This window comes from Phalacrocorax aristotelis, unplaced genomic scaffold, assembly GCF_949628215.1.
Source record: "Phalacrocorax aristotelis unplaced genomic scaffold, bGulAri2.1 scaffold_163, whole genome shotgun sequence".
NCBI lineage: Eukaryota > Metazoa > Chordata > Aves > Suliformes > Phalacrocoracidae > Phalacrocorax > Phalacrocorax aristotelis.
Window position 1 is genome coordinate 1 of NW_027441250.1, and position 27196 is coordinate 27196.

Consider the following 27196-nt stretch of genomic DNA (forward strand, 5'->3'; position numbering starts at 1 on the left):
CTCTTCTCTTCTCTCTTCCTACTGTCCTGTGCCTTGCTCCTCACCTTTGGTGGCCTCCCCCTCTGCCCAGCAGCCCGTCGCCCCAGGAGCCAGGCGACGGACGGTCCGTTCCCTGCCAAACCAGGACAAGCGCGTGCCGTGGCTTAGCCCCAGCTGGCAACTCTGCACCAGGGAGCTGCTTGCTCACTCCACCCTCAGTGGGCTGGGGGAGAGAGCTGGAAGGGTAAGAGTGAGAAAAATCATGGGTTGAGATCAAGACTGTTTAATAGGTAAAGCAAAAGCTGTGCGTGGAAGCAAAGCAAGGAATTAATTCACTCCTCCTTTTCGGCGGGCAGGTGTTGAGCCACCTCTGGGAAAGCAGGGCTCTGTCATGTGTAACGGTTACTTAGGGAGAGAAATGCCGTAGCCCCCGCCCCCCAAGGACTCCCCCTTCTTCCCCCAGCTGCGTGTGCTGAGCATGATGTCAAATGGTATGGAATATCCCTTTGGTCAGTTAGCTGGGAAAGCTTTCCCAGCTGTGTCCTCTCCCAGCCTACTTGCTGGTGGGGCACTGAGAGAACCAGAAGAGGCCCTGACTGTGGAAGCAGTGCTCAGCAAGAACCAAAACATCTCTACATTATTAACGGTGTTTTGAGCATAAATCCAAAACGTATCCCTTCCTAGCTACTGTGGAGAAAATGAGCACTATCCCAGCCAACACCAGCTCCGTGCGGCTGCGGCAACGGCGGCCGAGGTGGCCTTGGGGCAGGGGGGGAGCGTTGGGGACCCTGATCCACGAATGGCTCCTGGGACTTGTTACGTGCGCGCCTGCACAAACACCTGCCCTCTCCTTTGCCCTCAGGGCTGCGTTTGCGCTGCCTTTGCGTGGGGCAAGGGGCTGTGATGGAGCCCAGGGGAGGAGGTGGTGCACTGTGGGGGTGAGGGGAGGGGGCCCCCCGTTGCTGCTGCGCCTCAGCTGTGGGCGGGGTCTGGATGGAGGAGCCCCAGGTGTGGGCGGTGGGGCTGACGGTGCCGGCTCCTCCCTGGAAAAGGGGTGGTGCCCGGCTCCGGGGGGCCAGCGTGAGCCGAGGGCGGAGCGGAGCGGAGCTGTGGCCGAGCGTCAGCGGGCTGCGACTGTAGCGAGGGAGGAGGTGAGCGGGGGCTGGGTGGTGGAGCGCTGCGTCCCGGGTGAAGCCCCGAGGAGGGCTGCGGCGGGGCAGCGCCGGGTCGGAGCGGGCGGTGGGGAGAGCGAGGCTGTGCTGAGGGCTCGGTGGGGCTTCCGGGTGCATCGGCGGGAGGGACGGTGGCCCGCAGGGTCCGAGAGCGGGGAGGGCGGGCTGGCGGCGTGCCGGGAGCTGTGGTGGTGCGCCTGCCGGCTGGCCGTGCGGCCGTGTTGTGGCGCAGAGCATGCCGGGAGGTGTAGTCCTTGCGGCGCGCGGCTGCCGGGCGGCCGTGTTGTGGCGCAGAGCGTGCCGGGAGGTGTAGTCCTGGCGCAGTGGCTGCCGGCCCTGTCGCGTGGTTCGCCGGGGCGTGGCGGGAGGCGCGGTCTTCCGGCGCTCGGGTGCCGGGCGGCCGTGCCGCGTACGGTAGGCGCGGTGTATTTTTGGGGTTGGATTCGTGTTGATTTCTGGGGGCTTCCAGGTGCGGCCGCTCCCCGAGAAGCGGTGAGTTCCCCGGGAGCTGACAGAAGGGAAGAGGGGAAGGAGGAGGACCTTTTCCCCCTGCCCAGGGCGCAGATGATGGCCGCCTCCCCGGCTCGCCGGAGCTCCCGCTCAGCCTCCCCTGGCCCCCCTTGCCCCGTGCGCCTGCCCCCAGGTCCGGCACCTCCCCTGCAGCGTGCCGCGTAGCCCTTGGCCGCCCCCAGGCGCTGTCGTGAAGGCAGCGAGCCGGCCCTCAAGCGCACTGGATTCCCCCTCGGCGCAGGGGCCCGTAGCAGTAGCGCGGGGAAGGGGCGCTGTGTCCGGAAGCCCCTGCGCAAGGAGGGGCTTTGGTCAGGGTCGATCGACGGTAATGACGGTCGCTGTTTCTTCTTTCCCTCTCCCAGAGACCGTGCTGAGGACGTGGTTGTCTGTCCTTCCCCCGGGGACGCCGTCGACTGCGGCCGTCTCAGGCTTGCGTGGCTTCTCTCTGCCCGGCTTTGCCATCCTCGCGGCGCCGGGGCGAAAAGGGACACACAGAGCCCTTCCCGGCTGTGGACAGGAGCTGCCTCGGCTGAAGCTGGAGACGCCGACGAAAGGTAAAGCAGAAGAAACTGAAGGCGCTCTGGCTGCCAGCTGCCTTCCTGCTGCAGGCAAGAGAGAGCCTGTCCCTGCAGGTGAGGGAGGAAGGATCCCCCTTCATAGTCCGCAGCGGGACAGGCCACCAACGTGCACCGCAGGGTCCGTACCCGTAACCCGGAGTTGGGTACGGGCGTGTAGGGCACGAGCGAGCTAGGCTACGTGCCGAGGAAGCCTCATCTCGTAAGAGCGGTAAGACACCCACGTATCCTCTTTAGGTGGAGGTCGGCCTAGAGTCTGGAGCTGCAGAAGAGGCAGGGAGGAGAGGAGGGGAAAGAAGCATCTGAACGGCTAAATTGTGCCAGCAGCGCTGAGAGCGAGAGTCGCGGTGAGTCCTGGGCCACTGGGGCCCCGTTGCCTCTCTTGTGCGTCCTGGGCCCTCCCTGTCTCTCCCCTGGCCCCCTCTCTTTCCTTACCTGCTGCAAAATTTTTTCGTTTCGTTTTTTTTTTTTTTATGCAGCCCCCCCCCCCCCCCCGCACCTTCTTTCTCCATCTCGCTCTGAGTGGCTCCCTGCCTCCCCGTCTTTTCAGTCCTCCCTCTCTCTGTCCTGTAGCCTGTGGCTACTTGTTCTTTCTCCGCCTCTCTCTGCCTGGCTCTGGCTCCGTTTTTATTTTTTTATTCCTCCTGCTCTGTCCTGTAGCCTGTCGGTATTTTGTCTTTCTCTGGCCCTCTTGGTCTGACTCCCTGTGTTACCGAAAAACGCGGTAAAATCGGAAACGACTCCTCAACGCCAATTTAGTATTAAAGAGCAGGCGTTGTTTATTCACGGCGCCAGACGCACGGGGGATCGCTCCTCCTGGCGTGCGTACCTCACACACCTTTCCCGTACAATTTGTAGATCAAAATTTTAGGTATTCATACATAGTCATTATTGTCCTGTGTACTGATCGGTACAAACTTGCTCGTTCCGTATGTAAATTACTGCGCAGGCTCGGTGGTGGTCCGTGAGTCGGTGGTCGCGATCTCCCCCTGCCAGAATTGCCTTTTGCCTTCTTGGCTCTTAATCTTGGCGGTCTTGGCTAGTTTTCTCAGTCCGCTCCACGAAACCGCGTTTTGTCATCCTTTTCTGACAGAAGCACGTTGTCTGTTGTTCTGCTGACATTAACGATCGCCTAGTGACTAAAATGCAGATCGACGGATACACTGATTCGTACGCTCCGTGTTCCCGTAATGGAACACCGTCTCTGGTTGGCTGATTTCATCGCTTTGGTTACACCTGTTCCTGTTGTTCAGTTTCTTCTTTTTTGGCTTTGTTTGATTCTCTCTGTGATTCCGTTTTTCTCTGCCTCGCTTTTCCCAGCTCCGCGTCCCTCACTTTGAATGCCCGTGATCCTTCACCAGCTCACTCTCCCTTGGTTGCCATCCCCGTTTCTGAATTCCTCCTGCTTTGCCACGTAGCCCGTGACTTTTTTCTTATTCTCTCTCTGTCTGCCTCAACGCTCCCGCCGCGCTTTTTAATTCGTCTGCTCTGTACCCTGCTACTGTTCTTGCCTTTCTGAGTTCTTCTCTGTCCAGCTCCCTTTCCCTATTCATGAATTCCTGTTCTTCCTGCACCCGCCGCTGTTCCCTGTGACCTCCGTCTCTCTCTGTCCAGCTCCCTGTCCCTAGGTTTTAATTCCTGCCTCTGCCCGTTGTAGCCCATCTAGATTTTTCTCTCGGCCTCTCTCTCTGTCCGGCTCCCTCTCTCTGTGTTCTAATTCCACGTTCTCTGTCACGTAGACCCGTGCTATTTGTTTGTCCTCATCTCTCTCTGTCCAGCTCCTTGCTGCTAAGTTTTATTTCTTCCCTCTCTCTCTGTCTTTGTAGCCCATTGCTGCTGTTGTGTTTTTGGTTTTGTTTTTGTTTTTTTTCACTTGTTTCTTCGTTTGTCTCTGTCTGCCTCCCAGTGCCTGATCTTTAATTCCTCCTTCCCTGTTGGGCCGCTGTTCCTTTTTTCCATTCTACGTTGTGTTCTCTTTGGTCTCCTGTTCTTATTCATCGGTTCCCTCCTCGCCGCCCTGTGGCTTGTCCCCATTTTAGTGTTGCCTCTCTCTCCCTCTCTCTGGCTTCTTGCCCCTGTTTTTAAAATTCCTCCCTCTCTTCTCTCTTCCCTGTCGGCCGTGTGATCGTCAGCCTTTCTCCACCTCTTTCTGCCCAGCTCTCTGTGTCTATCCATTAATTCTTCCCTCTCTGCCCTGTAGCCTGTAGCTTTTGTCCTTTCTCCATCTTGCTGTCTCTGGCTTCCCCGTGACCCTGTTTTAGAATTGTTTCTCTCTTCTTTCTGTACGCATTGCGATTCCTTTTGCTCCCCATCTCCCTTTGTTTTGGGTGTTGTTTTGTTGTTGTTTTTCTGGCTCCCTGTCCCTAATTCTTAATTCTCTGCCTTCTCGTGCTCTGTACCACGTAGCCCCGTGGTTTGTTTTGTGGTGTTCCCTCCCCGGCCCCTTCCCTCCGTCGTTGGCTGTCTCGGCTCCCTGTCCCCGTGGCTTCATTCTTCCCTTTCTGCCCTGTTCTTGTCGCTTATCTTGTCTGTCTCCATCGCGCTCGGTCCAGCTTCCTGCCCCTATTCTTCTTTCCTCCCTCGCTGTCGTGCTGCCTGCCCCAGGTTCTTTGTGTGTCTCCAGCCTGCTCCTCTTCCTTCTTTGTTGGTCTGTGTCCTGCTCTTCCCTCTTTCTGCTGCCTCTCTTCCCCTCTCTCTGCTGCTTTTATCTCCAGCTCCGTCAGGCTCCCTGTCCTTCCCTGGCCGTCCTGTTCCCTGCCTCGTGCCTTCTCACTACACGCACACACGTCCCCCCCGCCCCGTCCAGCCGGATGCCGCTCTTCTCTTCTCTCTTCCTACTGTCCTGTGCCTTGCTCCTCACCTTTGGTGGCCTCCCCCTCTGCCCAGCAGCCCGTCGCCCCAGGAGCCAGGCGACGGACGGTCCGTTCCCTGCCAAACCAGGACAAGCGCGTGCCGTGGCTTAGCCCCAGCTGGCAACTCTGCACCAGGGAGCTGCTTGCTCACTCCACCCTCAGTGGGCTGGGGGAGAGAGCTGGAAGGGTAAGAGTGAGAAAAATCATGGGTTGAGATCGAGACTGTTTAATAGGTAAAGCAAAAGCTGTGCGTGGAAGCAAAGCAAGGAATTAATTCACTCCTCCTTTTCGGCGGGCAGGTGTTGAGCCACCTCTGGGAAAGCAGGGCTCTGTCATGTGTAACGGTTACTTAGGGAGAGAAATGCCGTAGCCCCCGCCCCCCAAGGACTCCCCCTTCTTCCCCCAGCTGCGTGTGCTGAGCATGATGTCAAATGGTATGGAATATCCCTTTGGTCAGTTAGCTGGGAAAGCTTTCCCAGCTGTGTCCTCTCCCAGCCTACTTGCTGGTGGGGCACTGAGAGAACCAGAAGAGGCCCTGACTGTGGAAGCAGTGCTCAGCAAGAACCAAAACATCTCTACATTATTAACGGTGTTTTGAGCATAAATCCAAAACGTATCCCTTCCTAGCTACTGTGGAGAAAATGAGCACTATCCCAGCCAACACCAGCTCCGTGCGGCTGCGGCAACGGCGGCCGAGGTGGCCTTGGGGCAGGGGGGGAGCGTTGGGGACCCTGATCCACGAATGGCTCCTGGGACTTGTTACGTGCGCGCCTGCACAAACACCTGCCCTCTCCTTTGCCCTCAGGGCTGCGTTTGCGCTGCCTTTGCGTGGGGCAAGGGGCTGTGATGGAGCCCAGGGGAGGAGGTGGTGCACTGTGGGGGTGAGGGGAGGGGGCCCCCCGTTGCTGCTGCGCCTCAGCTGTGGGCGGGGTCTGGATGGAGGAGCCCCAGGTGCGGGCGGTGGGGCTGACGGTGCCGGCTCCTCCCTGGAAAAGGGGTGGTGCCCGGCTCCGGGGGGCCAGCGTGAGCCGAGGGCGGAGCGGAGCGGAGCTGTGGCCGAGCGTCAGCGGGCTGCGACTGTAGCGAGGGAGGAGGTGAGCGGGGGCTGGGTGGTGGAGCGCTGCGTCCCGGGTGAAGCCCCGAGGAGGGCTGCGGCGGGGCAGCGCCGGGTCGGAGCGGGCGGTGGGGAGAGCGAGGCTGTGCTGAGGGCTCGGTGGGGCTTCCGGGTGCATCGGCGGGAGGGACGGTGGCCCGCAGGGTCCGAGAGCGGGGAGGGCGGGCTGGCGGCGTGCCGGGAGCTGTGGTGGTGCGCCTGCCGGCTGGCCGTGCGGCCGTGTTGTGGCGCAGAGCATGCCGGGAGGTGTAGTCCTTGCGGCGCGCGGCTGCCGGGCGGCCGTGTTGTGGCGCAGAGCGTGCCGGGAGGTGTAGTCCTTGTGGCGCGCGGTTGCCGGGCGGCCGTGTTGTGGCGCAGAGCGTGCCGGGAGGTGTAGTCCTGGCGCAGTGGCTGTCGGCCCTGTCACGTGGTTCGCCGGGGCGTGGCGGGAGGCGCGGTCTTCCGGCGCTCGGGTGCCGGGCGGCCGTGCCGCGTACGGTAGGCGCGGTGTATTTTTGGGGTTGGATTCGTGTTGATTTCTGGGGGCTTCCAGGTGCGGCCGCTCCCCGAGAAGCGGTGAGTTCCCCGGGAGCTGACAGAAGGGAAGAGGGGAAGGAGGAGGACCTTTTCCCCCTGCCCAGGGCGCAGATGATGGCCGCCTCCCCGGCTCGCCGGAGCTCCCGCTCAGCCTCCCCTGGCCCCCCTTGCCCCGTGCGCCTGCCCCCAGGTCCGGCACCTCCCCTGCAGCGTGCCGCGTAGCCCTTGGCCGCCCCCAGGCGCTGTCGTGAAGGCAGCGAGCCGGCCCTCAAGCGCACTGGATTCCCCCTCGGCGCAGGGGCCCGTAGCAGTAGCGCGGGGAAGGGGCGCTGTGTCCGGAAGCCCCTGCGCAAGGAGGGGCTTTGGTCAGGGTCGATCGACGGTAATGACGGTCGCTGTTTCTTCTTTCCCTCTCCCAGAGACCGTGCTGAGGACGTGGTTGTCTGTCCTTCCCCCGGGGACGCCGTCGACTGCGGCCGTCTCAGGCTTGCGTGGCTTCTCTCTGCCCGGCTTTGCCATCCTCGCGGCGCCGGGGCGAAAAGGGACACACAGAGCCCTTCCCGGCTGTGGACAGGAGCTGCCTCGGCTGAAGCTGGAGACGCCGACGAAAGGTAAAGCAGAAGAAACTGAAGGCGCTCTGGCTGCCAGCTGCCTTCCTGCTGCAGGCAAGAGAGAGCCTGTCCCTGCAGGTGAGGGAGGAAGGATCCCCCTTCATAGTCCGCAGCGGGACAGGCCACCAACGTGCACCGCAGGGTCCGTACCCGTAACCCGGAGTTGGGTACGGGCGTGTAGGGCACGAGCGAGCTAGGCTACGTGCCGAGGAAGCCTCATCTCGTAAGAGCGGTAAGACACCCACGTATCCTCTTTAGGTGGAGGTCGGCCTAGAGTCTGGAGCTGCAGAAGAGGCAGGGAGGAGAGGAGGGGAAAGAAGCATCTGAACGGCTAAATTGTGCCAGCAGCGCTGAGAGCGAGAGTCGCGGTGAGTCCTGGGCCACTGGGGCCCCGTTGCCTCTCTTGTGCGTCCTGGGCCCTCCCTGTCTCTCCCCTGGCCCCCTCTCTTTCCTTACCTGCTGCAAAATTTTTTCGTTTCGTTTTTTTTTTTTTTATGCAGCCCCCCCCCCCCCCCCCCGCACCTTCTTTCTCCATCTCGCTCTGAGTGGCTCCCTGCCTCCCCGTCTTTTCAGTCCTCCCTCTCTCTGTCCTGTAGCCTGTGGCTACTTGTTCTTTCTCCGCCTCTCTCTGCCTGGCTCTGGCTCCGTTTTTATTTTTTTATTCCTCCTGCTCTGTCCTGTAGCCTGTCAGTATTTTGTCTTTCTCTGGCCCTCTTGGTCTGACTCCCTGTGTTACCGAAAAACGCGGTAAAATCGGAAACGACTCCTCAACGCCAATTTAGTATTAAAGAGCAGGCGTTGTTTATTCACGGCGCCAGACGCACGGGGGATCGCTCCTCCTGGCGTGCGTACCTCACACACCTTTCCCGTACAATTTGTAGATCAAAATTTTAGGTATTCATACATAGTCATTATTGTCCTGTGTACTGATCGGTACAAACTTGCTCGTTCCGTATGTAAATTACTGCGCAGGCTCGGTGGTGGTCCGTGAGTCGGTGGTCGCGATCTCCCCCTGCCAGAATTGCCTTTTGCCTTCTTGGCTCTTAATCTTGGCGGTCTTGGCTAGTTTTCTCAGTCCGCTCCACGAAACCGCGTTTTGTCATCCTTTTCTGACAGAAGCACGTTGTCTGTTGTTCTGCTGACATTAACGATCGCCTAGTGACTAAAATGCAGATCGACGGATACACTGATTCGTACGCTCCGTGTTCCCGTAATGGAACACCGTCTCTGGTTGGTTGATTTCATCGCTTTGGTTACACCTGTTCCTGTTGTTCAGTTTCTTCTTTTTTGGCTTTGTTTGATTCTCTCTGTGATTCCGTTTTTCTCTGCCTCGCTTTTCCCAGCTCCGCGTCCCTCACTTTGAATGCCCGTGATCCTTCACCAGCTCACTCTCCCTTGGTTGCCATCCCCGTTTCTGAATTCCTCCTGCTTTGCCACGTAGCCCGTGACTTTTTTCTTATTCTCTCTCTGTCTGCCTCAACGCTCCCGCCGCGCTTTTTAATTCGTCTGCTCTGTACCCTGCTACTGTTCTTGCCTTTCTGAGTTCTTCTCTGTCCAGCTCCCTTTCCCTATTCATGAATTCCTGTTCTTCCTGCACCCGCCGCTGTTCCCTGTGACCTCCGTCTCTCTCTGTCCAGCTCCCTGTCCCTAGGTTTTAATTCCTGCCTCTGCCCGTTGTAGCCCATCTAGATTTTTCTCTTGGCCTCTCTCTCTGTCCGGCTCCCTCTCTCTGTGTTCTAATTCCACGTTCTCTGTCACGTAGACCCGTGCTATTTGTTTGTCCTCATCTCTCTCTGTCCAGCTCCTTGCTGCTAAGTTTTATTTCTTCCCTCTCTCTCTGTCTTTGTAGCCCATTGCTGCTGTTGTGTTTTTGGTTTTGTTTTTGTTTTTTTTCACTTGTTTCTTCGTTTGTCTCTGTCTGCCTCCCAGTGCCTGATCTTTAATTCCTCCTTCCCTGTTGGGCCGCTGTTCCTTTTTTCCATTCTACGTTGTGTTCTCTTTGGTCTCCTGTTCTTATTCATCGGTTCCCTCCTCGCCGCCCTGTGGCTTGTCCCCATTTTAGTGTTGCCTCTCTCTCCCTCTCTCTGGCTTCTTGCCCCTGTTTTTAAAATTCCTCCCTCTCTTCTCTCTTCCCTGTCGGCCGTGTGATCGTCAGCCTTTCTCCACCTCTTTCTGCCCAGCTCTCTGTGTCTATCCATTAATTCTTCCCTCTCTGCCCTGTAGCCTGTAGCTTTTGTCCTTTCTCCATCTTGCTGTCTCTGGCTTCCCCGTGACCCTGTTTTAGAATTGTTTCTCTCTTCTTTCTGTACGCATTGCGATTCCTTTTGCTCCCCATCTCCCTTTGTTTTGGGTGTTGTTTTGTTGTTGTTTTTCTGGCTCCCTGTCCCTAATTCTTAATTCTCTGCCTTCTCGTGCTCTGTACCACGTAGCCCCGTGGTTTGTTTTGTGGTGTTCCCTCCCCGGCCCCTTCCCTCCGTCGTTGGCTGTCTCGGCTCCCTGTCCCCGTGGCTTCATTCTTCCCTTTCTGCCCTGTTCTTGTCGCTTATCTTGTCTGTCTCCATCGCGCTCGGTCCAGCTTCCTGCCCCTATTCTTCTTTCCTCCCTCGCTGTCGTGCTGCCTGCCCCAGGTTCTTTGTGTGTCTCCAGCCTGCTCCTCTTCCTTCTTTGTTGGTCTGTGTCCTGCTCTTCCCTCTTTCTGCTGCCTCTCTTCCCCTCTCTCTGCTGCTTTTATCTCCAGCTCCGTCAGGCTCCCTGTCCTTCCCTGGCCGTCCTGTTCCCTGCCTCGTGCCTTCTCACTACACGCACACACGTCCCCCCCGCCCCGTCCAGCCGGATGCCGCTCTTCTCTTCTCTCTTCCTACTGTCCTGTGCCTTGCTCCTCACCTTTGGTGGCCTCCCCCTCTGCCCAGCAGCCCGTCGCCCCAGGAGCCAGGCGACAGACGGTCCGTTCCCTGCCAAACCAGGACAAGCGCGTGCCGTGGCTTAGCCCCAGCTGGCAACTCTGCACCAGGGAGCTGCTTGCTCACTCCACCCTCAGTGGGCTGGGGGAGAGAGCTGGAAGGGTAAGAGTGAGAAAAATCATGGGTTGAGATCAAGACTGTTTAATAGGTAAAGCAAAAGCTGTGCGTGGAAGCAAAGCAAGGAATTAATTCACTCCTCCTTTTCGGCGGGCAGGTGTTGAGCCACCTCTGGGAAAGCAGGGCTCTGTCATGTGTAACGGTTACTTAGGGAGAGAAATGCCGTAGCCCCCGCCCCCCAAGGACTCCCCCTTCTTCCCCCAGCTGCGTGTGCTGAGCATGATGTCAAATGGTATGGAATATCCCTTTGGTCAGTTAGCTGGGAAAGCTTTCCCAGCTGTGTCCTCTCCCAGCCTACTTGCTGGTGGGGCACTGAGAGAACCAGAAGAGGCCCTGACTGTGGAAGCAGTGCTCAGCAAGAACCAAAACATCTCTACATTATTAACGGTGTTTTGAGCATAAATCCAAAACGTATCCCTTCCTAGCTACTGTGGAGAAAATGAGCACTATCCCAGCCAACACCAGCTCCGTGCGGCTGCGGCAACGGCGGCCGAGGTGGCCTTGGGGCAGGGGGGGAGCGTTGGGGACCCTGATCCACGAATGGCTCCTGGGACTTGTTACGTGCGCGCCTGCACAAACACCTGCCCTCTCCTTTGCCCTCAGGGCTGCGTTTGCGCTGCCTTTGCGTGGGGCAAGGGGCTGTGATGGAGCCCAGGGGAGGAGGTGGTGCACTGTGGGGGTGAGGGGAGGGGGCCCCCCGTTGCTGCTGCGCCTCAGCTGTGGGCGGGGTCTGGATGGAGGAGCCCCAGGTGTGGGCGGTGGGGCTGACGGTGCCGGCTCCTCCCTGGAAAAGGGGTGGTGCCCGGCTCCGGGGGGCCAGCGTGAGCCGAGGGCGGAGCGGAGCGGAGCTGTGGCCGAGCGTCAGCGGGCTGCGACTGTAGCGAGGGAGGAGGTGAGCGGGGGCTGGGTGGTGGAGCGCTGCGTCCCGGGTGAAGCCCCGAGGAGGGCTGCGGCGGGGCAGCGCCGGGTCGGAGCGGGCGGTGGGGAGAGCGAGACTGTGCTGAGGGCTCGGTGGGGCTTCCGGGTGCATCGGCGGGAGGGACGGTGGCCCGCAGGGTCCGAGAGCGGGGAGGGCGGGCTGGCGGCGTGCCGGGAGCTGTGGTGGTGCGCCTGCCGGCTGGCCGTGCGGCCGTGCGGCCGTGTTGTGGCGCAGAGCATGCCGGGAGGTGTAGTCCTTGCGGCGCGCGGCTGCCGGGCGGCCGTGTTGTGGCGCAGAGCGTGCCGGGAGGTGTAGTCCTTGCGGCGCGCGGCTGCCGTGCGGCCGTGTTGTGGCGCAGAGCGTGCCGGGAGGTGTAGTCCTTGCGGCGCGCGGCTGCCGGGCGGCCGTGTTGTGGCGCAGAGCGTGCCGGGAGGTGTAGTCCTGGCGCAGTGGCTGCCGGCCCTGTCACGTGGTTCGCCGGGGCGTGGCGGGAGGCGCGGTCTTCCGGCGCTCGGGTGCCGGGCGGCCGTGCCGCGTACGGTAGGCGCGGTGTATTTTTGGGGTTGGATTCGTGTTGATTTCTGGGGGCTTCCAGGTGCGGCCGCTCCCCGAGAAGTGGTGAGTTCCCCGGGAGCTGACAGAAGGGAAGAGGGGAAGGAGGAGGACCTTTTCCCCCTGCCCAGGGCGCAGATGATGGCCGCCTCCCCGGCTCGCCGGAGCTCCCGCTCAGCCTCCCCTGGCCCCCCTTGCCCCGTGCGCCTGCCCCCAGGTCCGGCACCTCCCCTGCAGCGTGCCGCGTAGCCCTTGGCCGCCCCCAGGCGCTGTCGTGAAGGCAGCGAGCCGGCCCTCAAGCGCACTGGATTCCCCCTCGGCGCAGGGGCCCGTAGCAGTAGCGCGGGGAAGGGGCGCTGTGTCCGGAAGCCCCTGCGCAAGGAGGGGCTTTGGTCAGGGTCGATCGACGGTAATGACGGTCGCTGTTTCTTCTTTCCCTCTCCCAGAGACCGTGCTGAGGACGTGGTTGTCTGTCCTTCCCCCGGGGACGCCGTCGACTGCGGCCGTCTCAGGCTTGCGTGGCTTCTCTCTGCCCGGCTTTGCCATCCTCGCGGCGCCGGGGCGAAAAGGGACACACAGAGCCCTTCCCGGCTGTGGACAGGAGCTGCCTCGGCTGAAGCTGGAGACGCCGACGAAAGGTAAAGCAGAAGAAACTGAAGGCGCTCTGGCTGCCAGCTGCCTTCCTGCTGCAGGCAAGAGAGAGCCTGTCCCTGCAGGTGAGGGAGGAAGGATCCCCCTTCATAGTCCGCAGCGGGACAGGCCACCAACGTGCACCGCAGGGTCCGTACGCGTAACCCGGAGTTGGGTACGGGCGTGTAGGGCACGAGCGAGCTAGGCTACGTGCCTAGGAAGCCTCATCTCGTAAGAGCGGTAAGACACCCACGTATCCTCTTTAGGTGGAGGTCGGCCTAGAGTCTGGAGCTGCAGAAGAGGCAGGGAGGAGAGGAGGGGAAAGAAGCATCTGAACGGCTAAATTGTGCCAGCAGCGCTGAGAGCGAGAGTCGCGGTGAGTCCTGGGCCACTGGGGCCCCGTTGCCTCTCTTGTGCGTCCTGGGCCCTCCCTGTCTCTCCCCTGGCCCCCTCTCTTTCCTTACCTGCTGCAAAATTTTTTCGTTTCGTTTTTTTTTTTTTATGCAGCCCCCCCCCCCCCCGCACCTTCTTTCTCCATCTCGCTCTGAGTGGCTCCCTGCCTCCCCGTCTTTTCAGTCCTCCCTCTCTCTGTCCTGTAGCCTGTGGCTACTTGTTCTTTCTCCGCCTCTCTCTGCCTGGCTCTGGCTCCGTTTTTATTTTTTTATTCCTCCTGCTCTGTCCTGTAGCCTGTCGGTATTTTGTCTTTCTCTGGCCCTCTTGGTCTGACTCCCTGTGTTACCGAAAAACGCGGTAAAATCGGAAACGACTCCTCAACGCCAATTTAGTATTAAAGAGCAGGCGTTGTTTATTCACGGCGCCAGACGCACGGGGGATCGCTCCTCCTGGCGTGCGTACCTCACACACCTTTCCCGTACAATTTGTAGATCAAAATTTTAGGTATTCATACATAGTCATTATTGTCCTGTGTACTGATCGGTACAAACTTGCTCGTTCCGTATGTAAATTACTGCGCAGGCTCGGTGGTGGTCCGTGAGTCGGTGGTCGCGATCTCCCCCTGCCAGAATTGCCTTTTGCCTTCTTGGCTCTTAATCTTGGCGGTCTTGGCTAGTTTTCTCAGTCCGCTCCACGAAACCGCGTTTTGTCATCCTTTTCTGACAGAAGCACGTTGTCTGTTGTTCTGCTGACATTAACGATCGCCTAGTGACTAAAATGCAGATCGACGGATACACTGATTCGTACGCTCCGTGTTCCCGTAATGGAACACCGTCTCTGGTTGGTTGATTTCATCGCTTTGGTTACACCTGTTCCTGTTGTTCAGTTTCTTCTTTTTTGGCTTTGTTTGATTCTCTCTGTGATTCCGTTTTTCTCTGCCTCGCTTTTCCCAGCTCCGCGTCCCTCACTTTGAATGCCCGTGATCCTTCACCAGCTCACTCTCCCTTGGTTGCCATCCCCGTTTCTGAATTCCTCCTGCTTTGCCACGTAGCCCGTGACTTTTTTCTTATTCTCTCTCTGTCTGCCTCAACGCTCCCGCCGCGCTTTTTAATTCGTCTGCTCTGTACCCTGCTACTGTTCTTGCCTTTCTGAGTTCTTCTCTGTCCAGCTTCCTTTCCCTATTCATGAATTCCTGTTCTTCCTGCACCCGCCGCTGTTCCCTGTGACCTCCGTCTCTCTCTGTCCAGCTCCCTGTCCCTAGGTTTTAATTCCTGCCTCTGCCCGTTGTAGCCCATCTAGATTTTTCTCTCGGCCTCTCTCTCTGTCCGGCTCCCTCTCTCTGTGTTCTAATTCCACGTTCTCTGTCACGTAGACCCGTGCTATTTGTTTGTCCTCATCTCTCTCTGTCCAGCTCCTTGCTGCTAAGTTTTATTTCTTCCCTCTCTCTCTGTCTTTGTAGCCCATTGCTGCTGTTGTGTTTTTGGTTTTGTTTTTGTTTTTTTTCACTTGTTTCTTCGTTTGTCTCTGTCTGCCTCCCAGTGCCTGATCTTTAATTCCTCCTTCCCTGTTGGGCCGCTGTTCCTTTTTTCCATTCTACGTTGTGTTCTCTTTGGTCTCCTGTTCTTATTCATCGGTTCCCTCCTCGCCGCCCTGTGGCTTGTCCCCATTTTAGTGTTGCCTCTCTCTCCCTCTCTCTGGCTTCTTGCCCCTGTTTTTAAAATTCCTCCCTCTCTTCTCTCTTCCCTGTCGGCCGTGTGATCGTCAGCCTTTCTCCACCTCTTTCTGCCCAGCTCTCTGTGTCTATCCATTAATTCTTCCCTCTCTGCCCTGTAGCCTGTAGCTTTTGTCCTTTCTCCATCTTGCTGTCTCTGGCTTCCCCGTGACCCTGTTTTAGAATTGTTTCTCTCTTCTTTCTGTACGCATTGCGATTCCTTTTGCTCCCCATCTCCCTTTGTTTTGGGTGTTGTTTTGTTGTTGTTTTTCTGGCTCCCTGTCCCTAATTCTTAATTCTCTGCCTTCTCGTGCTCTGTACCACGTAGCCCCGTGGTTTGTTTTGTGGTGTTCCCTCCCCGGCCCCTTCCCTCCGTCGTTGGCTGTCTCGGCTCCCTGTCCCCGTGGCTTCATTCTTCCCTTTCTGCCCTGTTCTTGTCGCTTATCTTGTCTGTCTCCATCGCGCTCGGTCCAGCTTCCTGCCCCTATTCTTCTTTCCTCCCTCGCTGTCGTGCTGCCTGCCCCAGGTTCTTTGTGTGTCTCCAGCCTGCTCCTCTTCCTTCTTTGTTGGTCTGTGTCCTGCTCTTCCCTCTTTCTGCTGCCTCTCTTCCCCTCTCTCTGCTGCTTTTATCTCCAGCTCCGTCAGGCTCCCTGTCCTTCCCTGGCCGTCCTGTTCCCTGCCTCGTGCCTTCTCACTACACGCACACACGTCCCCCCCGCCCCGTCCAGCCGGATGCCGCTCTTCTCTTCTCTCTTCCTACTGTCCTGTGCCTTGCTCCTCACCTTTGGTGGCCTCCCCCTCTGCCCAGCAGCCCGTCGCCCCAGGAGCCAGGCGACGGACGGTCCGTTCCCTGCCAAACCAGGACAAGCGCGTGCCGTGGCTTAGCCCCAGCTGGCAACTCTGCACCAGGGAGCTGCTTGCTCACTCCACCCTCAGTGGGCTGGGGGAGAGAGCTGGAAGGGTAAGAGTGAGAAAAATCATGGGTTGAGATCGAGACTGTTTAATAGGTAAAGCAAAAGCTGTGCGTGGAAGCAAAGCAAGGAATTAATTCACTCCTCCTTTTCGGCGGGCAGGTGTTGAGCCACCTCTGGGAAAGCAGGGCTCTGTCATGTGTAACGGTTACTTAGGGAGAGAAATGCCGTAGCCCCCGCCCCCCAAGGACTCCCCCTTCTTCCCCCAGCTGCGTGTGCTGAGCATGATGTCAAATGGTATGGAATATCCCTTTGGTCAGTTAGCTGGGAAAGCTTTCCCAGCTGTGTCCTCTCCCAGCCTACTTGCTGGTGGGGCACTGAGAGAACCAGAAGAGGCCCTGACTGTGGAAGCAGTGCTCAGCAAGAACCAAAACATCTCTACATTATTAACGGTGTTTTGAGCATAAATCCAAAACGTATCCCTTCCTAGCTACTGTGGAGAAAATGAGCACTATCCCAGCCAACACCAGCTCCGTGCGGCTGCGGCAACGGCGGCCGAGGTGGCCTTGGGGCAGGGGGGGAGCGTTGGGGACCCTGATCCACGAATGGCTCCTGGGACTTGTTACGTGCGCGCCTGCACAAACACCTGCCCTCTCCTTTGCCCTCAGGGCTGCGTTTGCGCTGCCTTTGCGTGGGGCAAGGGGCTGTGATGGAGCCCAGGGGAGGAGGTGGTGCACTGTGGGGGTGAGGGGAGGGGGCCCCCCGTTGCTGCTGCGCCTCAGCTGTGGGCGGGGTCTGGATGGAGGAGCCCCAGGTGCGGGCGGTGGGGCTGACGGTGCCGGCTCCTCCCTGGAAAAGGGGTGGTGCCCGGCTCCGGGGGGCCAGCGTGAGCCGAGGGCGGAGCGGAGCTGTGGCCGAGCGTCAGCGGGCTGCGACTGTAGCGAGGGAGGAGGTGAGCGGGGGCTGGGTGGTGGAGCGCTGCGTCCCGGGTGAAGCCCCGAGGAGGGCTGCGGCGGGGCAGCGCCGGGTCGGAGCGGGCGGTGGGGAGAGCGAGGCTGTGCTGAGGGCTCGGTGGGGCTTCCGGGTGCATCGGCGGGAGGGACGGTGGCCCGCAGGGTCCGAGAGCGGGGAGGGCGGGCTGGCGGCGTGCCGGGAGCTGTGGTGGTGCGCCTGCCGGCTGGCCGTGCGGCCGTGTTGTGGCGCAGAGCATGCCGGGAGGTGTAGTCCTGGCGCAGTGGCTGTCGGCCCTGTCACGTGGTTCGCCGGGGCGTGGCGGGAGGCGCGGTCTTCCGGCGCTCGGGTGCCGGGCGGCCGTGCCGCGTACGGTAGGCGCGGTGTATTTTTGGGGTTGGATTCGTGTTGATTTCTGGGGGCTTCCAGGTGCGGCCGCTCCCCGAGAAGCGGTGAGTTCCCCGGGAGCTGACAGAAGGGAAGAGGGGAAGGAGGAGGACCTTTTCCCCCTGCCCAGGGCGCAGATGATGGCCGCCTCCCCGGCTCGCCGGAGCTCCCGCTCAGCCTCCCCTGGCCCCCCTTGCCCCGTGCGCCTGCCCCCAGGTCCGGCACCTCCCCTGCAGCGTGCCGCGTAGCCCTTGGCCGCCCCCAGGCGCTGTCGTGAAGGCAGCGAGCCGGCCCTCAAGCGCACTGGATTCCCCCTCGGCGCAGGGGCCCGTAGCAGTAGCGCGGGGAAGGGGCGCTGTGTCCGGAAGCCCCTGCGCAAGGAGGGGCTTTGGTCAGGGTCGATCGACGGTAATGACGGTCGCTGTTTCTTCTTTCCCTCTCCCAGAGACCGTGCTGAGGACGTGGTTGTCTGTCCTTCCCCCGGGGACGCCGTCGACTGCGGCCGTCTCAGGCTTGCGTGGCTTCTCTCTGCCCGGCTTTGCCATCCTCGCGGCGCCGGGGCGAAAAGGGACACACAGAGCCCTTCCCGGCTGTGGACAGGAGCTGCCTCGGCTGAAGCTGGAGACGCCGACGAAAGGTAAAGCAGAAGAAACTGAAGGCGCTCTGGCTGCCAGCTGCCTTCCTGCTGCAGGCAAGAGAGAGCCTGTCCCTGCAGGTGAGGGAGGAAGGATCCCCCTTCATAGTCCGCAGCGGGACAGGCCACCAACGTGCACCGCAGGGTCCGTACGCGTAACCCGGAGTTGGGTACGGGCGTGTAGGGCACGAGCGAGCTAGGCTACGTGCCTAGGAAGCCTCATCTCGTAAGAGCGGTAAGACACCCACGTATCCTCTTTAGGTGGAGGTCGGCCTAGAGTCTGGAGCTGCAGAAGAGGCAGGGAGGAGAGGAGGGGAAAGAAGCATCTGAACGGCTAAATTGTGCCAGCAGCGCTGAGAGCGAGAGTCGCGGTGAGTCCTGGGCCACTGGGGCCCCGTTGCCTCTCTTGTGCGTCCTGGGCCCTCCCTGTCTCTCCCCTGGCCCCCTCTCTTTCCTTACCTGCTGCAAAATTTTTTCGTTTCGTTTTTTTTTTTTTATGCAGCCCCCCCCCCCCCCCCGCACCTTCTTTCTCCATCTCGCTCTGAGTGGCTCCCTGCCTCCCCGTCTTTTCAGTCCTCCCTCTCTCTGTCCTGTAGCCTGTGGCTACTTGTTCTTTCTCCGCCTCTCTCTGCCTGGCTCTGGCTCCGTTTTTATTTTTTTATTCCTCCTGCTCTGTCCTGTAGCCTGTCGGTATTTTGTCTTTCTCTGGCCCTCTTGGTCTGACTCCCTGTGTTACCGAAAAACGCGGTAAAATCGGAAACGACTCCTCAACGCCAATTTAGTATTAAAGAGCAGGCGTTGTTTATTCACGGCGCCAGACGCACGGGGGATCGCTCCTCCTGGCGTGCGTACCTCACACACCTTTCCCGTACAATTTGTAGATCAAAATTTTAGGTATTCATACATAGTCATTATTGTCCTGTGTACTGATCGGTACAAACTTGCTCGTTCCGTATGTAAATTACTGCGCAGGCTCGGTGGTGGTCCGTGAGTCGGTGGTCGCGATCTCCCCCTGCCAGAATTGCCTTTTGCCTTCTTGGCTCTTAATCTTGGCGGTCTTGGCTAGTTTTCTCAGTCCGCTCCACGAAACCGCGTTTTGTCATCCTTTTCTGACAGAAGCACGTTGTCTGTTGTTCTGCTGACATTAACGATCGCCTAGTGACTAAAATCAGATCGACGGATACACTGATTCGTACGCTCCGTGTTCCCGTAATGGAACACCGTCTCTGGTTGGCTGATTTCATCGCTTTGGTTACACCTGTTCCTGTTGTTCAGTTTCTTCTTTTTTGGCTTTGTTTGATTCTCTCTGTGATTCCGTTTTTCTCTGCCTCGCTTTTCCCAGCTCCGCGTCCCTCACTTTGAATGCCCGTGATCCTTCACCAGCTCACTCTCCCTTGGTTGCCATCCCCGTTTCTGAATTCCTCCTGCTTTGCCACGTAGCCCGTGACTTTTTTCTTATTCTCTCTCTGTCTGCCTCAACGCTCCCGCCGCGCTTTTTAATTCGTCTGCTCTGTACCCTGCTACTGTTCTTGCCTTTCTGAGTTCTTCTCTGTCCAGCTCCCTTTCCCTATTCATGAATTCCTGTTCTTCCTGCACCCGCCGCTGTTCCCTGTGACCTCCGTCTCTCTCTGTCCAGCTCCCTGTCCCTAGGTTTTAATTCCTGCCTCTGCCCGTTGTAGCCCATCTAGATTTTTCTCTCGGCCTCTCTCTCTGTCCGGCTCCCTCTCTCTGTGTTCTAATTCCACGTTCTCTGTCACGTAGACCCGTGCTATTTGTTTGTCCTCATCTCTCTCTGTCCAGCTCCTTGCTGCTAAGTTTTATTTCTTCCCTCTCTCTCTGTCTTTGTAGCCCATTGCTGTTGTTGTGTTTTTGGTTTTGTTTTTGTTTTTTTTCACTTGTTTCTTCGTTTGTCTCTGTCTGCCTCCCAGTGCCTGATCTTTAATTCCTCCTTCCCTGTTGGGCCGCTGTTCCTTTTTTCCATTCTACGTTGTGTTCTCTTTGGTCTCCTGTTCTTATTCATCGGTTCCCTCCTCGCCGCCCTGTGGCTTGTCCCCATTTTAGTGTTGCCTCTCTCTCCCTCTCTCTGGCTTCTTGCCCCTGTTTTTAAAATTCCTCCCTCTCTTCTCTCTTCCCTGTCGGCCGTGTGATCGTCAGCCTTTCTCCACCTCTTTCTGCCCAGCTCTCTGTGTCTATCCATTAATTCTTCCCTCTCTGCCCTGTAGCCTGTAGCTTTTGTCCTTTCTCCATCTTGCTGTCTCTGGCTTCCCCGTGACCCTGTTTTAGAATTGTTTCTCTCTTCTTTCTGTACGCATTGCGATTCCTTTTGCTCCCCATCTCCCTTTGTTTTGGGTGTTGTTTTGTTGTTGTTTTTCTGGCTCCCTGTCCCTAATTCTTAATTCTCTGCCTTCTCGTGCTCTGTACCACGTAGCCCCGTGGTTTGTTTTGTGGTGTTCCCTCCCCGGCCCCTTCCCTCCGTCGTTGGCTGTCTCGGCTCCCTGTCCCCGTGGCTTCATTCTTCCCTTTCTGCCCTGTTCTTGTCGCTTATCTTGTCTGTCTCCATCGCGCTCGGTCCAGCTTCCTGCCCCTATTCTTCTTTCCTCCCTCGCTGTCGTGCTGCCTGCCCCAGGTTCTTTGTGTGTCTCCAGCCTGCTCCTCTTCCTTCTTTGTTGGTCTGTGTCCTGCTCTTCCCTCTTTCTGCTGCCTCTCTTCCCCTCTCTCTGCTGCTTTTATCTCCAGCTCCGTCAGGCTCCCTGTCCTTCCCTGGCCGTCCTGTTCCCTGCCTCGTGCCTTCTCACTACACGCACACATGTCCCCCCCGCCCCGTCCAGCCGGATGCCGCTCTTCTCTTCTCTCTTCCTACTGTCCTGTGCCTTGCTCCTCACCTTTGGTGGCCTCCCCCTCTGCCCAGCAGCCCGTCGCCCCAGGAGCCAGGCGACGGACGGTCCGTTCCCTGCCAAACCAGGACAAGCGCGTGCCGTGGCTTAGCCCCAGCTGGCAACTCTGCACCAGGGAGCTGCTTGCTCACTCCACCCTCAGTGGGCTGGGGGAGAGAGCTGGAAGGGTAAGAGTGAGAAAAATCATGGGTTGAGATCGAGACTGTTTAATAGGTAAAGCAAAAGCTGTGCGTGGAAGCAAAGCAAGGAATTAATTCACTCCTCCTTTTCGGCGGGCAGGTGTTGAGCCACCTCTGGGAAAGCAGGGCTCTGTCATGTGTAACGGTTACTTAGGGAGAGAAATGCCGTAGCCCCCGCCCCCCAAGGACTCCCCCTTCTTCCCCCAGCTGCGTGTGCTGAGCATGATGTCAAATGGTATGGAATATCCCTTTGGTCAGTTAGCTGGGAAAGCTTTCCCAGCTGTGTCCTCTCCCAGCCTACTTGCTGGTGGGGCACTGAGAGAACCAGAAGAGGCCCTGACTGTGGAAGCAGTGCTCAGCAAGAACCAAAACATCTCTACATTATTAACGGTGTTTTGAGCATAAATCCAAAACGTATCCCTTCCTAGCTACTGTGGAGAAAATGAGCACTATCCCAGCCAACACCAGCTCCGTGCGGCTGCGGCAACGGCGGCCGAGGTGGCCTTGGGGCAGGGGGGGAGCGTTGGGGACCCTGATCCACGAATGGCTCCTGGGACTTGTTACGTGCGCGCCTGCACAAACACCTGCCCTCTCCTTTGCCCTCAGGGCTGCGTTTGCGCTGCCTTTGCGTGGGGCAAGGGGCTGTGATGGAGCCCAGGGGAGGAGGTGGTGCACTGTGGGGGTGAGGGGAGGGGGCCCCCCGTTGCTGCTGCGCCTCAGCTGTGGGCGGGGTCTGGATGGAGGAGCCCCAGGTGCGGGCGGTGGGGCTGACGGTGCCGGCTCCTCCCTGGAAAAGGGGTGGTGCCCGGCTCCGGGGGGCCAGCGTGAGCCGAGGGCGGAGCGGAGCTGTGGCCGAGCGTCAGCGGGCTGCGACTGTAGCGAGGGAGGAGGTGAGCGGGGGCTGGGTGGTGGAGCGCTGCGTCCCGGGTGAAGCCCCGAGGAGGGCTGCGGCGGGGCAGCGCCGGGTCGGAGCGGGCGGTGGGGAGAGCGAGGCTGTGCTGAGGGCTCGGTGGGGCTTCCGGGTGCATCGGCGGGAGGGACGGTGGCCCGCAGGGTCCGAGAGCGGGGAGGGCGGGCTGGCGGCGTGCCGGGAGCTGTGGTGGTGCGCCTGCCGGCTGGCCGTGCGGCCGTGTTGTGGCGCAGAGCATGCCGGGAGGTGTAGTCCTGGCGCAGTGGCTGTCGGCCCTGTCACGTGGTTCGCCGGGGCGTGGCGGGAGGCGCGGTCTTCCGGCGCTCGGGTGCCGGGCGGCCGTGCCGCGTACGGTAGGCGCGGTGTATTTTTGGGGTTGGATTCGTGTTGATTTCTGGGGGCTTCCAGGTGCGGCCGCTCCCCGAGAAGCGGTGAGTTCCCCGGGAGCTGACAGAAGGGAAGAGGGGAAGGAGGAGGACCTTTTCCCCCTGCCCAGGGCGCAGATGATGGCCGCCTCCCCGGCTCGCCGGAGCTCCCGCTCAGCCTCCCCTGGCCCCCCTTGCCCCGTGCGCCTGCCCCCAGGTCCGGCACCTCCCCTGCAGCGTGCCGCGTAGCCCTTGGCCGCCCCCAGGCGCTGTCGTGAAGGCAGCGAGCCGGCCCTCAAGCGCACTGGATTCCCCCTCGGCGCAGGGGCCCGTAGCAGTAGCGCGGGGAAGGGGCGCTGTGTCCGGAAGCCCCTGCGCAAGGAGGGGCTTTGGTCAGGGTCGATCGACGGTAATGACGGTCGCTGTTTCTTCTTTCCCTCTCCCAGAGACCGTGCTGAGGACGTGGTTGTCTGTCCTTCCCCCGGGGACGCCGTCGACTGCGGCCGTCTCAGGCTTGCGTGGCTTCTCTCTGCCCGGCTTTGCCATCCTCGCGGCGCCGGGGCGAAAAGGGACACACAGAGCCCTTCCCGGCTGTGGACAGGAGCTGCCTCGGCTGAAGCTGGAGACGCCGACGAAAGGTAAAGCAGAAGAAACTGAAGGCGCTCTGGCTGCCAGCTGCCTTCCTGCTGCAGGCAAGAGAGAGCCTGTCCCTGCAGGTGAGGGAGGAAGGATCCCCCTTCATAGTCCGCAGCGGGACAGGCCACCAACGTGCACCGCAGGGTCCGTACGCGTAACCCGGAGTTGGGTACGGGCGTGTAGGGCACGAGCGAGCTAGGCTACGTGCCTAGGAAGCCTCATCTCGTAAGAGCGGTAAGACACCCACGTATCCTCTTTAGGTGGAGGTCGGCCTAGAGTCTGGAGCTGCAGAAGAGGCAGGGAGGAGAGGAGGGGAAAGAAGCATCTGAACGGCTAAATTGTGCCAGCAGCGCTGAGAGCGAGAGTCGCGGTGAGTCCTGGGCCACTGGGGCCCCGTTGCCTCTCTTGTGCGTCCTGGGCCCTCCCTGTCTCTCCCCTGGCCCCCTCTCTTTCCTTACCTGCTGCAAAATTTTTTCGTTTCGTTTTTTTTTTTTTATGCAGCCCCCCCCCCCCCCCGCACCTTCTTTCTCCATCTCGCTCTGAGTGGCTCCCTGCCTCCCCGTCTTTTCAGTCCTCCCTCTCTCTGTCCTGTAGCCTGTGGCTACTTGTTCTTTCTCCGCCTCTCTCTGCCTGGCTCTGGCTCCGTTTTTATTTTTTTATTCCTCCTGCTCTGTCCTGTAGCCTGTCGGTATTTTGTCTTTCTCTGGCCCTCTTGGTCTGACTCCCTGTGTTACCGAAAAACGCGGTAAAATCGGAAACGACTCCTCAACGCCAATTTAGTATTAAAGAGCAGGCGTTGTTTATTCACGGCGCCAGACGCACGGGGGATCGCTCCTCCTGGCGTGCGTACCTCACACACCTTTCCCGTACAATTTGTAGATCAAAATTTTAGGTATTCATACATAGTCATTATTGTCCTGTGTACTGATCGGTACAAACTTGCTCGTTCCGTATGTAAATTACTGCGCAGGCTCGGTGGTGGTCCGTGAGTCGGTGGTCGCGATCTCCCCCTGCCAGAATTGCCTTTTGCCTTCTTGGCTCTTAATCTTGGCGGTCTTGGCTAGTTTTCTCAGTCCGCTCCACGAAACCGCGTTTTGTCATCCTTTTCTGACAGAAGCACGTTGTCTGTTGTTCTGCTGACATTAACGATCGCCTAGTGACTAAAATGCAGATCGACGGATACACTGATTCGTACGCTCCGTGTTCCCGTAATGGAACACCGTCTCTGGTTGGCTGATTTCATCGCTTTGGTTACACCTGTTCCTGTTGTTCAGTTTCTTCTTTTTTGGCTTTGTTTGATTCTCTCTGTGATTCCGTTTTTCTCTGCCTCGCTTTTCCCAGCTCCGCGTCCCTCACTTTGAATGCCCGTGATCCTTCACCAGCTCACTCTCCCTTGGTTGCCATCCCCGTTTCTGAATTCCTCCTGCTTTGCCACGTAGCCCGTGACTTTTTTCTTATTCTCTCTCTGTCTGCCTCAACGCTCCCGCCGCGCTTTTTAATTCGTCTGCTCTGTACCCTGCTACTGTTCTTGCCTTTCTGAGTTCTTCTCTGTCCAGCTCCCTTTCCCTATTCATGAATTCCTGTTCTTCCTGCACCCGCCGCTGTTCCCTGTGACCTCCGTCTCTCTCTGTCCAGCTCCCTGTCCCTAGGTTTTAATTCCTGCCTCTGCCCGTTGTAGCCCATCTAGATTTTTCTCTCGGCCTCTCTCTCTGTCCGGCTCCCTCTCTCTGTGTTCTAATTCCACGTTCTCTGTCACGTAGACCCGTGCTATTTGTTTGTCCTCATCTCTCTCTGTCCAGCTCCTTGCTGCTAAGTTTTATTTCTTCCCTCTCTCTCTGTCTTTGTAGCCCATTGCTGTTGTTGTGTTTTTGGTTTTGTTTTTGTTTTTTTTCACTTGTTTCTTCGTTTGTCTCTGTCTGCCTCCCAGTGCCTGATCTTTAATTCCTCCTTCCCTGTTGGGCCGCTGTTCCTTTTTTCCATTCTACGTTGTGTTCTCTTTGGTCTCCTGTTCTTATTCATCGGTTCCCTCCTCGCCGCCCTGTGGCTTGTCCCCATTTTAGTGTTGCCTCTCTCTCCCTCTCTCTGGCTTCTTGCCCCTGTTTTTAAAATTCCTCCCTCTCTTCTCTCTTCCCTGTCGGCCGTGTGATCGTCAGCCTTTCTCCACCTCTTTCTGCCCAGCTCTCTGTGTCTATCCATTAATTCTTCCCTCTCTGCCCTGTAGCCTGTAGCTTTTGTCCTTTCTCCATCTTGCTGTCTCTGGCTTCCCCGTGACCCTGTTTTAGAATTGTTTCTCTCTTCTTTCTGTACGCATTGCGATTCCTTTTGCTCCCCATCTCCCTTTGTTTTGGGTGTTGTTTTGTTGTTGTTTTTCTGGCTCCCTGTCCCTAATTCTTAATTCTCTGCCTTCTCGTGCTCTGTACCACGTAGCCCCGTGGTTTGTTTTGTGGTGTTCCCTCCCCGGCCCCTTCCCTCCGTCGTTGGCTGTCTCGGCTCCCTGTCCCCGTGGCTTCATTCTTCCCTTTCTGCCCTGTTCTTGTCGCTTATCTTGTCTGTCTCCATCGCGCTCGGTCCAGCTTCCTGCCCCTATTCTTCTTTCCTCCCTCGCTGTCGTGCTGCCTGCCCCAGGTTCTTTGTGTGTCTCCAGCCTGCTCCTCTTCCTTCTTTGTTGGTCTGTGTCCTGCTCTTCCCTCTTTCTGCTGCCTCTCTTCCCCTCTCTCTGCTGCTTTTATCTCCAGCTCCGTCAGGCTCCCTGTCCTTCCCTGGCCGTCCTGTTCCCTGCCTCGTGCCTTCTCACTACACGCACACACGTCCCCCCCGCCCCGTCCAGCCGGATGCCGCTCTTCTCTTCTCTCTTCCTACTGTCCTGTGCCTTGCTCCTCACCTTTGGTGGCCTCCCCCTCTGCCCAGCAGCCCGTCGCCCCAGGAGCCAGGCGACGGACGGTCCGTTCCCTGCCAAACCAGGACAAGCGCGTGCCGTGGCTTAGCCCCAGCTGGCAACTCTGCACCAGGGAGCTGCTTGCTCACTCCACCCTCAGTGGGCTGGGGGAGAGAGCTGGAAGGGTAAGAGTGAGAAAAATCATGGGTTGAGATCAAGACTGTTTAATAGGTAAAGCAAAAGCTGTGCGTGGAAGCAAAGCAAGGAATTAATTCACTCCTCCTTTTCGGCGGGCAGGTGTTGAGCCACCTCTGGGAAAGCAGGGCTCTGTCATGTGTAACGGTTACTTAGGGAGAGAAATGCCGTAGCCCCCGCCCCCCAAGGACTCCCCCTTCTTCCCCCAGCTGCGTGTGCTGAGCATGATGTCAAATGGTATGGAATATCCCTTTGGTCAGTTAGCTGGGAAAGCTTTCCCAGCTGTGTCCTCTCCCAGCCTACTTGCTGGTGGGGCACTGAGAGAACCAGAAGAGGCCCTGACTGTGGAAGCAGTGCTCAGCAAGAACCAAAACATCTCTACATTATTAACGGTGTTTTGAGCATAAATCCAAAACGTATCCCTTCCTAGCTACTGTGGAGAAAATGAGCACTATCCCAGCCAACACCAGCTCCGTGCGGCTGCGGCAACGGCGGCCGAGGTGGCCTTGGGGCAGGGGGGGAGCGTTGGGGACCCTGATCCACGAATGGCTCCTGGGACTTGTTACGTGCGCGCCTGCACAAACACCTGCCCTCTCCTTTGCCCTCAGGGCTGCGTTTGCGCTGCCTTTGCGTGGGGCAAGGGGCTGTGATGGAGCCCAGGGGAGGAGGTGGTGCACTGTGGGGGTGAGGGGAGGGGGCCCCCCGTTGCTGCTGCGCCTCAGCTGTGGGCGGGGTCTGGATGGAGGAGCCCCAGGTGCGGGCGGTGGGGCTGACGGTGCCGGCTCCTCCCTGGAAAAGGGGTGGTGCCCGGCTCCGGGGGGCCAGCGTGAGCCGAGGGCGGAGCGGAGCGGAGCTGTGGCCGAGCGTCAGCGGGCTGCGACTGTAGCGAGGGAGGAGGTGAGCGGGGGCTGGGTGGTGGAGCGCTGCGTCCCGGGTGAAGCCCCGAGGAGGGCTGCGGCGGGGCAGCGCCGGGTCGGAGCGGGCGGTGGGGAGAGCGAGACTGTGCTGAGGGCTCGGTGGGGCTTCCGGGTGCATCGGCGGGAGGGACGGTGGCCCGCAGGGTCCGAGAGCGGGGAGGGCGGGCTGGCGGCGTGCCGGGAGCTGTGGTGGTGCGCCTGCCGGCTGGCCGTGCGGCCGTGCGGCCGTGTTGTGGCGCAGAGCATGCCGGGAGGTGTAGTCCTTGCGGCGCGCGGCTGCCGGGCGGCCGTGTTGTGGCGCAGAGCGTGCCGGGAGGTGTAGTCCTGGCGCAGTGGCTGCCGGCCCTGTCACGTGGTTCGCCGGGGCGTGGCGGGAGGCGCGGTCTTCCGGCGCTCGGGTGCCGGGCGGCCGTGCCGCGTACGGTAGGCGCGGTGTATTTTTGGGGTTGGATTCGTGTTGATTTCTGGGGGCTTCCAGGTGCGGCCGCTCCCCGAGAAGTGGTGAGTTCCCCGGGAGCTGACAGAAGGGAAGAGGGGAAGGAGGAGGACCTTTTCCCCCTGCCCAGGGCGCAGATGATGGCCGCCTCCCCGGCTCGCCGGAGCTCCCGCTCAGCCTCCCCTGGCCCCCCTTGCCCCGTGCGCCTGCCCCCAGGTCCGGCACCTCCCCTGCAGCGTGCCGCGTAGCCCTTGGCCGCCCCCAGGCGCTGTCGTGAAGGCAGCGAGCCGGCCCT

General features: G+C 59.3%; 1 long non-coding RNA gene across 1 annotated transcript in view; it reads left to right on the forward strand.

Moving 5' to 3' along the window:
• Nucleotides 1-1018: 1018 nt before the first annotated feature.
• The window catches only part of LOC142051181 (uncharacterized), a 67186-nt gene continuing 41008 nt past the window's right edge, over nt 1019-27196 (forward strand). The window contains exons 1-7 of the long non-coding RNA XR_012658344.1: nt 1019-1130; nt 2024-2215; nt 2474-2583; nt 7588-7697; nt 12774-12883; nt 17756-17865; nt 22739-22848. This is a non-coding gene — a long non-coding RNA (uncharacterized LOC142051181). The remainder of the gene's footprint in view (nt 1131-2023; nt 2216-2473; nt 2584-7587; nt 7698-12773; nt 12884-17755; nt 17866-22738; nt 22849-27196) is intronic.